This window comes from Protopterus annectens, chromosome 7.part0 (assembly GCF_019279795.1).
Source record: "Protopterus annectens isolate FY-2018-M chromosome 7.part0, PAN1.0, whole genome shotgun sequence".
NCBI classification, from domain to species: Eukaryota; Metazoa; Chordata; order Ceratodontiformes; family Protopteridae; genus Protopterus; species Protopterus annectens.
In genome coordinates, this window is record NC_056739.1 from 584,984,581 (window position 1) to 584,997,233 (window position 12,653).

The following is a 12,653-nucleotide window of genomic DNA, read 5'->3' on the forward strand; positions in this document are numbered from 1 at the left end:
TCAACACAAGGATACTAACCCTCATGCTCTTTGCAAGAGCAAAAAAAGAAACAAAAGGTCCTTTCTCTGATCTGCACTCCTCAGGGTGTCTGATCTTAATGCCCTCACTCTCTACTGTCCATCTGTTGTGTTTACTTGACAAGCAAAAACATAAATAAATAAAATAACAATAATAGTAAAACGCAGATCTACTTGTTCATGTGAAAAAACTGCTTACATAAGAAAAAGACTAAAGAAAGAAAACAATGAAAACAAGGGATAACTACTAAAAATAATAATGTAGGGTAATCTAAAATGCAACAGAAAATAAGCAGCACATAAAAATACGCACAGCCTCCCCAGCCTTCTGAGGGGTATCTCAATGTTCAGTAACAGAAAATAAGCAGTACATAAAAATATGCACAGCCCACCCAGCCTTCTGAGGTGTATCTCAATGTTCAGTAAGAGAAAATAAGCAGTAAATAAAAATATGCACAATCCCCCCAGCCTTCTGAGGTGTATCTCAGTGTTCAGTAAGACAAAATAAGCAGTACATAAAAATATGCACAGTCCCCCAGCCTTCTGAGGTGTATCTCAGTGTTCAGTAACAGAAAATAAGCAGTACATAAAAATACGCACAGCCTCCCCAGCCTTCTGAGGTGTATCTCAATGTTCAGTAACAGAAAATAAGCAGTATATAAAAATACGCACAACCCCCCAGCCTTCTGAGTGTGGTATCTCAATGTTCAGTAACAGAAAATAAGCAGTACATAAAAATACGCACAGCCCCCCCAGCCTTCTGAGGGGTATCTCAATGTTCAGTAAGAGAAAATAAGCAGTACATAAAAATACGCACAGCCCCCCAGCCTTCTGAGGTGTATCTCAATGTTCAGTAACAGAAAATAAGCAGCACATAAAAATACGCACAACCCCCCCAGCCCTGAGGTGTATCTCAATGTTCAGTAAGAGAAAATAAGCAGTACATAAAAATATGCACAGCTCCCCAGCCCTGAGGTGTATCTCAATGTTCAGTAACAGAAAATAAGCAGTACATAAAAATACGCACAGCCCCCCCAGCCTTCTGAGGTGTATCTCAATGTTCAGTAAGAGAAAATAAGCAGTACATAAAAATACGCACAGCCCCCCAGCCTTTTGAGGTGTATCTCAATGTTCAGTAACAGAAAATAAGCAGTACATAAAAGTACGCACAGCCCCCCAGCCTTCTGAGGTGTATCTCAATGTTCAGTAACAGAAAATAAGCAGTACATAAAAATATGCACAGCTCCCCCAGCCCTGAGGTGTATCTCAATGTTCAGTAAGAGAAAATAAGCAGTACATAAAAATATGCACAGCCCACCCCAGGCTTCTGAGTGGTATCTCAATGTTCAGTAACAGAAAATAAGCAGTACATAAAAATACGCACACACCCCCCCCAGCCTTCTGAGGTGTATCTCAATGTTCAGTAAGAGAAAATTAGCAGTACATAAAAATACACACAGCCCCCAGCCTTCTGAGGTGTATCTCAATGTTCAGTAAGAGAAAATAAGCAGTACATAAAAATACAAACAGCCCCCCAGCCTTCTGTGGTGTATCTCAATGTACAGTAAGAGAAAATAAGCAGTACATAAAAATACGCACAGTCCCCCAGCCTTCTGAGGTGCATCTCAATGTTCAGTAACAGAAAATAAGCAGTACATAAAAATACGCACAGCCCCCCAGCCCTGAGATGAATCTCAATGTTCAGTAACAGAAAATAAGCAGTACATAAAAATACACACATCCCCCCCCCCCAGCCTTCTGAGGTGTATCTTAATGTTCAGTAAGAGAAAATAAGCAGTACATAAAAATACACACAGCCTGCCAACCTTCTGAGGTGTATCTCAATGTTCAGTAACAGAAAATAAGCAGTACATAAAAATACGCACAGCCCCCCCCCAGCCTTCTGAGGGGTATCTCAATGTTCAGTAACAGAAAATAAGCGGTACATAAAAAGACGCACAACCGCCCCCCCCAGCCCTGAGGTGTATCTAAATGTTCAGTAACAGAAAATAAGCAGTGCATAAAAATACACACAGCGCCCCCAGCCTTCTGATGTGGATCTCAATGTTCAGTAAGAGAAAATAAGTAGTACATGAAAATGCGCACAGCCCCCCCAGCCTTCTGAGGGGTATCTCAATGTTCAGTAACAGAAAATAAGCAGTACATAAAAATATGCACAGCCCCCCAGCCTTCTGAGGTGTAACTCAATGTTCAGTAAAAGAAAATAAGCAGCACATAAAAATACGCACAACCCCCCCAGCCTTCTGAGGGGTATCTCAATGTTCAGTAACAGAAAATAAACAGTACATAAAAATATGCACAGCCCCCCGGCCCAGCCTTCTGAGGTGTATCTTAATGTTCAGTAAGAGAAAATAAGCAGTACATAAAAATACTCACTGCCCCCCCAGCCTCCTGAGGGGTATCTCAATGTTCAGTAACTGAAAATAAGCAGTACATAAAAATATGCACAGCCCCCCTCCAGCCTTCTGAAGGGTATCTCAATGTTCAGTAACAAAAAATAAGCAGTACATAAAAATACGCACAACCCCCCCAGCCTTCTGAGGTGTATTTCAATGTTCAGTAAGAGAAAATAAGCAGTACATAAAAATACGCACAGCCCCCCAGCCTTCTGAGGTGCTTGTCAATGTTTAGAAACAGAAAATAAGCAGTATATAAAAATATGCACAGCCCCCCCAGCCTTCTGATGTGTATCTCAATGTTCAGTAACAGAAAATAAGCAGTACATAAAAATATGCACAGCCCCCCCAACCTTCTGAGGTGTATCTCAATGTTCAGTAAGAGAAAATAAGCAGTACATAAAAATATGCACAGCCCCACCCCCAGCCTTCTGAGGTGTATCTCAGTGTTCAGTAAGACAAAATAAGCAGTACATAAAAATATGCACAGTCCCCCAGACTTCTGAGGTGTATCTCAGTGTTCAGTAACAGAAAATAAGCAGTGCATAAAAATACGCACAGCCCCCCAGCCTTCTGAGGTGTATCTCAATGTTCAGTAACAGAAAATAAGCAGTATATAAAAATATGCACAGCCCCCCCAGCCTTCTGAGGTGTATCTCAATGTTCAGTAAGAGAAAATAAGCAGTACATAAAAATACGCACAACTCCCCAGCGTTCTGACTGGTATCTCAATGTTCAGTAACAGAAAATAAGCAGTACATAAAAATACGCACAACCCGCAGCCTTCTGAGTGGTATCTCAATGTTCAGTAACAGAAAATAAGCAGTACATAAAAATACGCAGAGCCCCCCCAGCCTTCTGAGGGATATCTCAATGTTCAGTAAGAGAAAATAAGCAGTACATAAAAATACGCACAGCCCCCCAGCCTTTTGAGGTGTATCTCAATGTTCAGTAACAGAAAATAAGCAGCACATAAAAATACGCACAACCCCATCCCCCCAGCCCTGAGGTGTATCTCAATGTTCAGTAAGAGAAAATAAGCAGTACATAAAAATATGCACAGCTCCCCAGCCCTGAGGTGTATCTCAATATTCAGTAACAGAAAATAAGCAGTACATAAAAGTACGCACAGCCCCCCAGCCTTCTGAGGTGTATCTCAATGTTCAGTAACAGAAAATAAGCAGTACATAAAAATACGCACAGCCCCCCAGCCTTTTGAGGTGTATCTCAATGTTCAGTAACAGAAAATAAGCAGTACATAAAAGTACGCACAGCCCCCCAGCCTTCTGAGGTGTATCTCAATGTTCAGTAACAGAAAATAAGCAGTACATAAAAATACGCACAGCCCCCTCAGTCTTCTGAGGTGTATCTCAATGTTCAGTAACAGAAAATAAGCAGTACATAAAAATATGCACAGCTCCCCCAGCCCTGAGGTGTATCTCAATGTTCAGTAAGAGAAAATTAGCAGTACATAAAAATACGCACACCCCCCCCCCCCCCCTCAGCCTTCTGGGGTGTATCTCAATGTTCAGTAAGAGAAAATAAGCAGTACATAAAAATACACACAGCCCCCCAGCCTTCTGTGGTGTATCTCAATGTACAGTAAGAGAAAATAAGCAGTACATAAAAATACGCACAGTCCCCCAGCCTTATGAGGTGTATCTCAATGTTCAGTAACAGAAAATAAGCAGTACATAAAAATACGCACAGCACCCCCAGCCCTGAGGTGAATCTCAATGTTCAGTAACAGAAAATAAGCAGTACATAAAAATACACACAGCCCCCCCAGCCTTCTGAGGTGTATCTTAAAGTTCAGTAAGAGAAAATAAGCAGTACATAAAAATACACACAGCCCGCCAACATTCTGAGGTGTATCTCAATGTTCAGTAACAGAAAATAAGCAGTACATAAAAATACGCACAGCCTCCCAGCCTTCTGAGGGGTATCTCAATGTTCAGTAACAGAAAATAAGCAGTACATAAAAATACGGACATCCCCCCCCCAGCCTTCTGAGGGGTATCTCAATGTTCAGTTACAGAAAATAAGCAGTACATAAAAATATGCACAGCCCCCCCAGCCTTCTGAGGTGTATATCAATGTTCAGTAACAGAAAATAGCAGTACATAAAAATACGCACAACCCCCCCCCCCAGCCCTGAGGTGTATCTAAATGTTCAGTAACAGAAAATAAGCAGTACATAAAAATACGCACAGCGCCCCCAGCCTTCTGATGTGTATCTCAGTGTTCAGTAAGAGAAAATAAGCAGTACATAAAAATAAGCACAACCCCCCCCCAGCCTTCTGAGGGGTATCTCAATGTTCAGTAACAAAAAATAAGCAGTACATAAAAATATGCACAGCCCCCAGCCTTCTGAGGTGTAACTCAATGTTCAGTAACAGAAAATAAGCAGTACATAAAAATACACACAACCCCCCCAGCCTTCTGAGGGGTATCTCAATGTTCAGTAACAGAAAATAAGCAGTACATAAAAAAATGCACAGCCCCCCAGCCTTCTGAGGTGTAACTCAATGTTCAGTAACAGAAAATAAGCAGTACATAAAAATATGCACAACCCCCCCAGCCTTCTGAGGGGTATCTCAATGTTCAGTAACAGAAAATAAGCAGTACATAAAAATATGCACACCCCCCCAGCCTTCTGAGGTGTCTCTCAATGTTCAGTAAGAGAAAATAAGCAGTACATAAAAATACTCACTGCCCCCCCCCCCAGCATCCTGAGGGGTATCTCAATGTTCGGTAACTGAAAATAAGCAGCACATAAAAATATGCACAGCCCCCCCCCCCCCAGCCTTCTGAGGGGTATCTCAATGTTCAGTAACAGAAAATAAGCAGTACATAAAAATACGCACAACCCCCCCAGCCTTCTGAGGTGTATTTCAATGTTCAGTAAGAGAAAATAAGCAGTACATGAAAATACGCACAGCCCCTCAGCCTTCTGAGGTGTTTGTCAATGTTTAGTAACAGAAAATAAGCAGTATATAAAAATATGCACAGCCTGACCACCCTTCTGATGTGTATCTCAATGTTCAGTAACAGAAAATAAGCAGTCATTAAAAATATGCACAGCCCCCCCACCCAGCCTTCTGAGGTGTATCTCAATGTTCAGTAAGAGAAAATAAGCAGTACATAAAAATATGCACAGCCCCCCCCCCCAGCCTTTTAAGGTGTATCTCAATGTTCAGTAACAGAAAATAAGCAGTACATAAAAATATGCATAGCCCCCCAGCCTTCTGAGGTGTATCTCAATGTTCAGTAACAGAAAATAAGCAGTACATAAAAATACGCATAGCCCCCCCAGCCTTCTGAGGGGGTATCTCAATGTTCAGTAACAGAAAATAAGCAGTACATAAAAATATGCACAGGCCCCCCAAGCCTTTTGAGGGGTATCTCAATGTTCAGTAACAGAAAATAAGCAGTACATAAAAATACGCACAACTCCCCCCAGCCTTCTGAGGTGTATCTCAATGTTCAGTAAGAGAAAATAAGCAGTACATAAAAATACGCACAGCCCCCCCATCCTTCTGAGGTGTATCTCAATGTTCAGTAAGAGAAAATAAGCAGTACATAAAAATACGCACAGCCCCCCAGCCTTCTGAGGTGTATCTCAATGTTCAGTAAGAGAAAATAAGCAGTACATAAAAATACGCACAACTCCCCATCCTTCTGAGGTGTATCTCAATGTTCAGTAACAGAAAATAAGCAGTACATAAAACTCTGCACACCCCCCAGCCTTCTGAGGTGTATCTCAATGTTCAGTAACAGAAAATAAGCCGTACATAAAAATATGCGCAGCCCCCCCCCCAGCCTTGTGAGGGGTATCTCAATGTTCAGTAACAGAAAATAAGAAGTACATAAAAATATGCACAGACCCCCAGCCTTCTGAGGTGTATCTCAATGTTCAGTAACAGAAAATAAGCAGTATATAAAAATACACACAGCCCCCCCAGCCTTCTGAGGTGTATCTCAATGTTCAGTAAGAGAAAATAAGCAGTACATAAAAATACGCACAACTCCCCAGCCTTCTGACTGGTATCTCAATGTTCAGTAACAGAAAATAAGCAGTACATAAAAATACGCACAAACACCCAGCCTTCTGAGTGGTATCTCAATCTTCAGTAACAGAAAATAAGCAGTACATAAACATAAGCACAGCCCCCCCAGCCATCTGAGGGGTATCTCAATGTTCAGTAAGAGAAAATAAGCAGTACATAAAAATACGCACAGCCCCCCTCCAGCCTTCTGCGGTGTATCTCAATGTTCAGTAACAGAAAATAAGCAGCACATAAAAATACGCACAACCCCCCCCCCGAGCCCTGAGGTGTATCTCAATGTTCAGTAAGAGAAAATAAGCACTACATAAAAATATGCACAGCTCCCCAGCCCTGAGGTGTATCTCAATGTTCAGTAACAGAAAATAAGCAGTACATAAAAATACGCACAGCCCCCCCAGCCTTTTGAGGTGTATCTCAATGTTCAGTAAGAGAAAATAAGCAGTACATAAAAATACGCACAGCCCCCCAGCCTTTTGAGGTGTATCTCAATGTTCAGTAACAGAAAATAAACAGAACAGAAAAGTACGCACAGCCCCACAGGCTTCTGAGGTGTATCTCAATGTTCAGTAACAGAAAATAAGCATTACATAAAAATATGCACAGCCCCCCAGCCTTCTGAGGTGTATCTCAGTGTTCAGTAACAGAAAATAAACAGTACATAAAAATACGCACAGCCCCCTCAGCCTTCTGAGGTGTATCTCAATGTTCAGTAACAGAAAATAAGCAGTACATAAAAATATGCACAGCTCCCCCAGCCCTGAGGTGTATCTCAATGTTCAGTAAGAGAAAATAAGCAGTACATAAAAATACACACAGCCCCCCAGCCTTCTGTGGTGTATCTCAATGTACAGTAAGAGAAAATAAGCAGTACATAAAAATACGTACAGTCCCCCAGCCTTCTGAGGTGCATCTCAATGTTCAGTTACAGAAAATAAGCAGTACACAAAAATATGCACAACCCCCCCAGCCTTCTGAGGTGTATCTCAATGTTCAGTAAGAGAAAATTAGCAGTACATAAAAATACGCACAGTCCCCCAGCCTTCTGAGGTGTATCTCAATGTTCAGTAAGAGAAAATAAGCAGTACATAAAAATACACACAGCCCCCAAGCCTTCTGTGGTGTATCTCAATGTACAGTAAGAGAAAATAAGCAGTACATAAAAATACGTACAGTCCCCCAGCCTTCTAAGGTGCATCTCAATGTTCAGTTACAGAAAATAAGCAGTACATAAAAATACGCACAACCCCCCCCACCCCTGAGGTGAATCTCAATGTTCAGTAACAGAAAATAAGCAGTACATAAAAATACACGCAGCCCCGCCCCCAGCCTTCTGAGGTGTATCTTAATGTTCAGTAAGAGAAAATAAGCAGTACATAAAAATACACACAGCCCGCCAACCTTCTGAGGTGTATCTCAATGTTCAGTAACAGAAAATAAGCAGTACATAAAAATATGCACAGACCCCCCAGCCTTCTGAGGGGTATCTCAATGTTCAGTAACAGAAAATAAGCAGTACATAAAAATACGGACAGCCCCCCAGCCTTCTGAGGGATATCTCAATGTTCAGTTACAGAAAATAAGCAGTACATAAAAATATGCACAGCCCCCCCAGCCTTCTGAGGTGTATATCAATGTTCAGCAACAGAAAATAAGCAGTACATAAAAATACGCACAATGCCCCCCCAGCCCTGAGGTGTATCTAAATGTTCAGTAACAGAAAATAAGCAGTACATAAAAATACGCACAGCGCCCCCAGCCTTCTGATGTGTATCTCAATGTTCAGTAAGAGAAAATAAGTAGTACATAAAAATATGCACAGCCCCCCCAGCCTTCTGAGGGGTATCTCAATGTTCATTAACAGAAAATAAGCAGTACATAAAAATATGCACAGCCCCCCAGCCTTCTGAGGTGTAACTCAATGTTCAGTAAGAGAAAATAAGCAGTACATAAAAATATGCACAACCCCCCCCCCCCAGCCTTCTGAGGGGTATCTCAATGTTCAGTAACAGAAAATAAGCATTACATAAAAATATGCACAGCCCCCCAGCCTTCTGAAGTGTAACTCAATGTTCAGTAACAGAAAATAAGCAGTACATAAAAATACGCACAACCCCCCAGCCTTCTGAGGGGTATCTCTAAGTTCAGTAACAGAAAATAAGCAGTACATAAAAATATGCACAGCCCCCCCCCCCAGCCTTCTGAGGTGTATCTCAATGTTCAGTAAGAGAAAATAAGCAGTACATAAAAATACTCACTGCCCCCCCAGCCTCCTGAGGGGTATCTCAATGTTCAGTAACGGAAAATAAGCAGTACATAAAAATATGCACAGCCCCCCCCAGCCTTCTGAGGGGTATCTCAATGTTCATTAACAGAAAATAAGCAGTACATAAAAATATGCACAGCCCCCCAGCCTTCTGAGGTGTAACTCAATGTTCAGTAAGAGAAAATAAGCAGTACATAAAAATACGCACAACCCCCCCCCCAGCCTTCTGAGGGGTATCTCAATGTTCAGTTACAGAAAATAAGCAGTACATAAAAATATGCACAACCCCCCCAGCCTTCTGAGGTGTATCTCAATGTTCAGTAAGAGAAAATTAGCAGTACATAAAAATACGCACAGCCCCCCCCCCCCAGCCTTCTGAGGTGTATCTCAATGTTCAGTAAGAGAAAATAAGCAGTACATAAAAATACACACAGCCCCCCAGCCTTCTGTGGTGTATCTCAATGTACAGTAAGAGAAAATAAGCAGTACATAAAAATACGTACAGTCCCCCAGCCTTCTGAGGTGCATCTCAATGTTCAGTTACAGAAAATAAGCAGTACATAAAAATACGCACAACCCCCACCCCTGAGGTGAATCTCAATGTTCAGTAACAGAAAATAAGCAGTACATAAAAATACACGCAGCCCCCAGCCTTCTGAGGTGTATCTTAATGTTCAGTAAGAGAAAATAAGCAGTACATAAAAATACACACAGCCCGCCAACCTTCTGAGGTGTATCTCAATGTTCAGTAACAAAAAATAAGCAGTACATAAAAATACGCACAGACCCCCCAGCCTTCTGAGGGGTATCTCAATGTTCAGTAACAGAAAATAAGCAGTACATAAAAATACGGACAGCCCCCCCAGCCTTCTGAGGGGTATCTCAATGTTCAGTTACAGAAAATAAGCAGTACAAAAAAATATGCACAGCCCCCCCAGCCTTCTGAGGTGTATATCAATGTTCAGTAACAGAAAATAAGCAGTATATAAAAATACGCACAACCCCCCCCCGCCCCAGCCCTGAGGTGTATCTAAATGTTCAGTAACAGAAAATAAGCAGTACATAAAAATACGCACAGCGCCCCCAGCCTTCTGATGTGTATCTCAATGTTCAGTAAGAGAAAATAAGTAGTACATAAAAATATGCACAGCCCCCCCAGCCTTCTGAGGGGTATCTCAATGTTCATTAACAGAAAATAAGCAGTACATAAAAATATGCACAGCCCCCCAGCCTTCTGAGGTGTAACTCAATGTTCAGTAAGATAAAATAAGCAGTACATAAAAATACGCACAACCCCCCCCCCCAGCCTTCTGAGGGGTATCTCAATGTTCAGTAACAGAAAATAAGCATTACATAAAAATATGCACAGCCCCCCAGCCTTCTGAAGTGTAACTCAATGTTCAGTAACAGAAAATAAGCAGTACATAAAAATACGCACAACCCCCCAGCCTTCTGAGGGGTATCTCAAAGTTCAGTAACAGAAAATAAGCAGTACATAAAAATATGCACAGCCCCCCTTCAGCCTTCTGAGGTGTATCTCAATGTTCAGTAAGAGAAAATAAGCAGTACATAAAAATACTCACTGCCCCCCCAGCCTCCTGAGGGGTATCTCAATGTTCAGTAACTGAAAATAAGCAGTACATAAAACAATGCACAGCCCCCCACAGCCTTCTGAGGTGTATTTCAATGTTCAGTAAGAGAAAATAAGCAGTACATAAAAATACGCACAACCCCCCCCCAGCCTTCTGACGTGTATTTCAATGTTCAGTAAGAGAAAATAAGCAGTACATAAAAATACGCACAGCCACCCAGCCTTCTGAAGTGTTTGTCAATGTTCAGTAACAGAAAATAAGCAGTACATAAAAATATGCACAGCCCCCCCAGCCTTCTGATGTGTATCTCAATGTTCAGTAAGAGAAAATAAGCAGTACATAAAAATATGCACAGCCCCCCCCCAGCCTTCTGAGGTGTATCTCAATGTTCAGTAACAGAAAATAAGCACTACATAAAAATACGCATAGCCCCCCAGCCTTCTGAGGTGTATCTCAATCTTCAGTAACAGAAAATAAGTAGTACATAAAAATACTCACTGCCCCCCCAGCCTTATGAGGGGGTATCTCAATGTTCAGTAACAGAAAATAAGCAGTACATAAAAATATGCACAGCCCCCCCCCCAGCCTTTTTAGGGGTATCTCAATGTTCAGTAACAGAAAATATGCAGTACATAAAAATACGCACAACCCCCTCCCCCAGCCTTCTGAGGTGTATCTCAATGTTCAGTAAGAGTTTCAGACTTCATATCCTTCAGAAAATTCATGCTAATGACCTGTTATTCTATCAACTTTCTAAGCTTGTAAGAGCAATATTTAAACATTGTCCCTGTTTTTGTGCCTTTGTCCCACTTTTTGTTATAGCTTTGTCCAGATTTCTTGTTTTAAAAGGTTGAGAGATATGACCCTAAGAGCTTTCCTGTCAGCAGTCAACATTCAAACATCTACTGTTACGGTATGTTCAACTTACACAACTGTACTATGTTCTTCTACCACTGCTGCGGTAGCCTTAGCTATATGGGTAGATTACCATATTTGTTAGGAGAATGGAGAAGGGTCTAGGAGCCCCTGGAGAACAGTCCTAGCAAAATTTGATCCAGACCTAAATAAAATTGTGGTTTGGCATACTGGGTAAGGTCTTCACCTCACCGACACAGGGTGCAGGGTGTGAGCATTACTTCAAGTTATTGGTTATGCTTAAAATAGCCCTGTAGGGCAAATAGCCTAGTATTCATCTATGACCCTGTTTTACAAATGGAGTATCTCAGGGATCAGTCTTGGGACTGCTCCTTTCTGGCATTTACTTCTCTGAAGTCAAAGCCAATGTCAGTGGTCTCTGGCTGACTAAATTTGTAGATGATTGCAAATTAGGTGCTGTCATTGAATACCCCCACAGACATAATTTTTTTTCCAGGAAGGGCTAACACAAACAAACAGCTGGTGTCAGAGCCATGAACTAAAACTAAATGCCATGAAATGCATAATAGTATCCTTCGGGAAGTCATCCACCCCTGATTACTATCATATTGACAACAGCACCCTAAGAGATGACCCAGTAGTCAGGGACTTGGAGACACACATAGACAGTAATCTAGCCTTTGTCAGGTCTCTACAGTAGTGAGGAAATCATTCTGTGCTGTACAACTTATAAACAAAGGTATGGTATCTAGGTCCAAGGAAGTCATGCATTCATCAAACCTGTCATTGAGTACAGTGCTCGCTTTGGTTTGTACCTATCAGGCATATCCAACAAATGGAATATACACAGAGGGTCCTCACTTAAACAATATAGGGCTTAAGTAATATGTCCTTTGTTAACCCTCTCAAGGCCCTATCCCTGTATTCTGTCCCCTACAGGCTGTTGAGGGGAGATCTTTGCCTGGCATACAAGGCAATGTTAGACCCCACTCTGATGGCCCTCCTACATATCTGCAAGACAAACTGCACCAGAACTACCCATTCTTTAAACCTTGCCTGTGATATAAATAGAGCCTGCTGGAGTGACAGATATGTAACCCAGAGACTACCCCCACCTCTGGAATAGACTGCCCATCCATGAGAAGCAGAGTTCCTCCCTAACCCAATTGAAGTGTAACTTGGACAATTGAATGGTAAACAGGAACTTTACTCCTGGTTTGGCACCTATGTCTCTAATGGACACAGCCTGTGAATGGTTCATCTCCTAGGCCCCTGCTTGCAAATGTTTCATCTCCCAAGCCCCTGCTTACAATTATCAAGGGTACCAGAACTTGTCAGAGATTTGGTATGCATGACTAGGCTTAAAAAGGCCCCTGTGGTCATTATTCTAGTAAAAAACTATGAACCTAGACAAGGA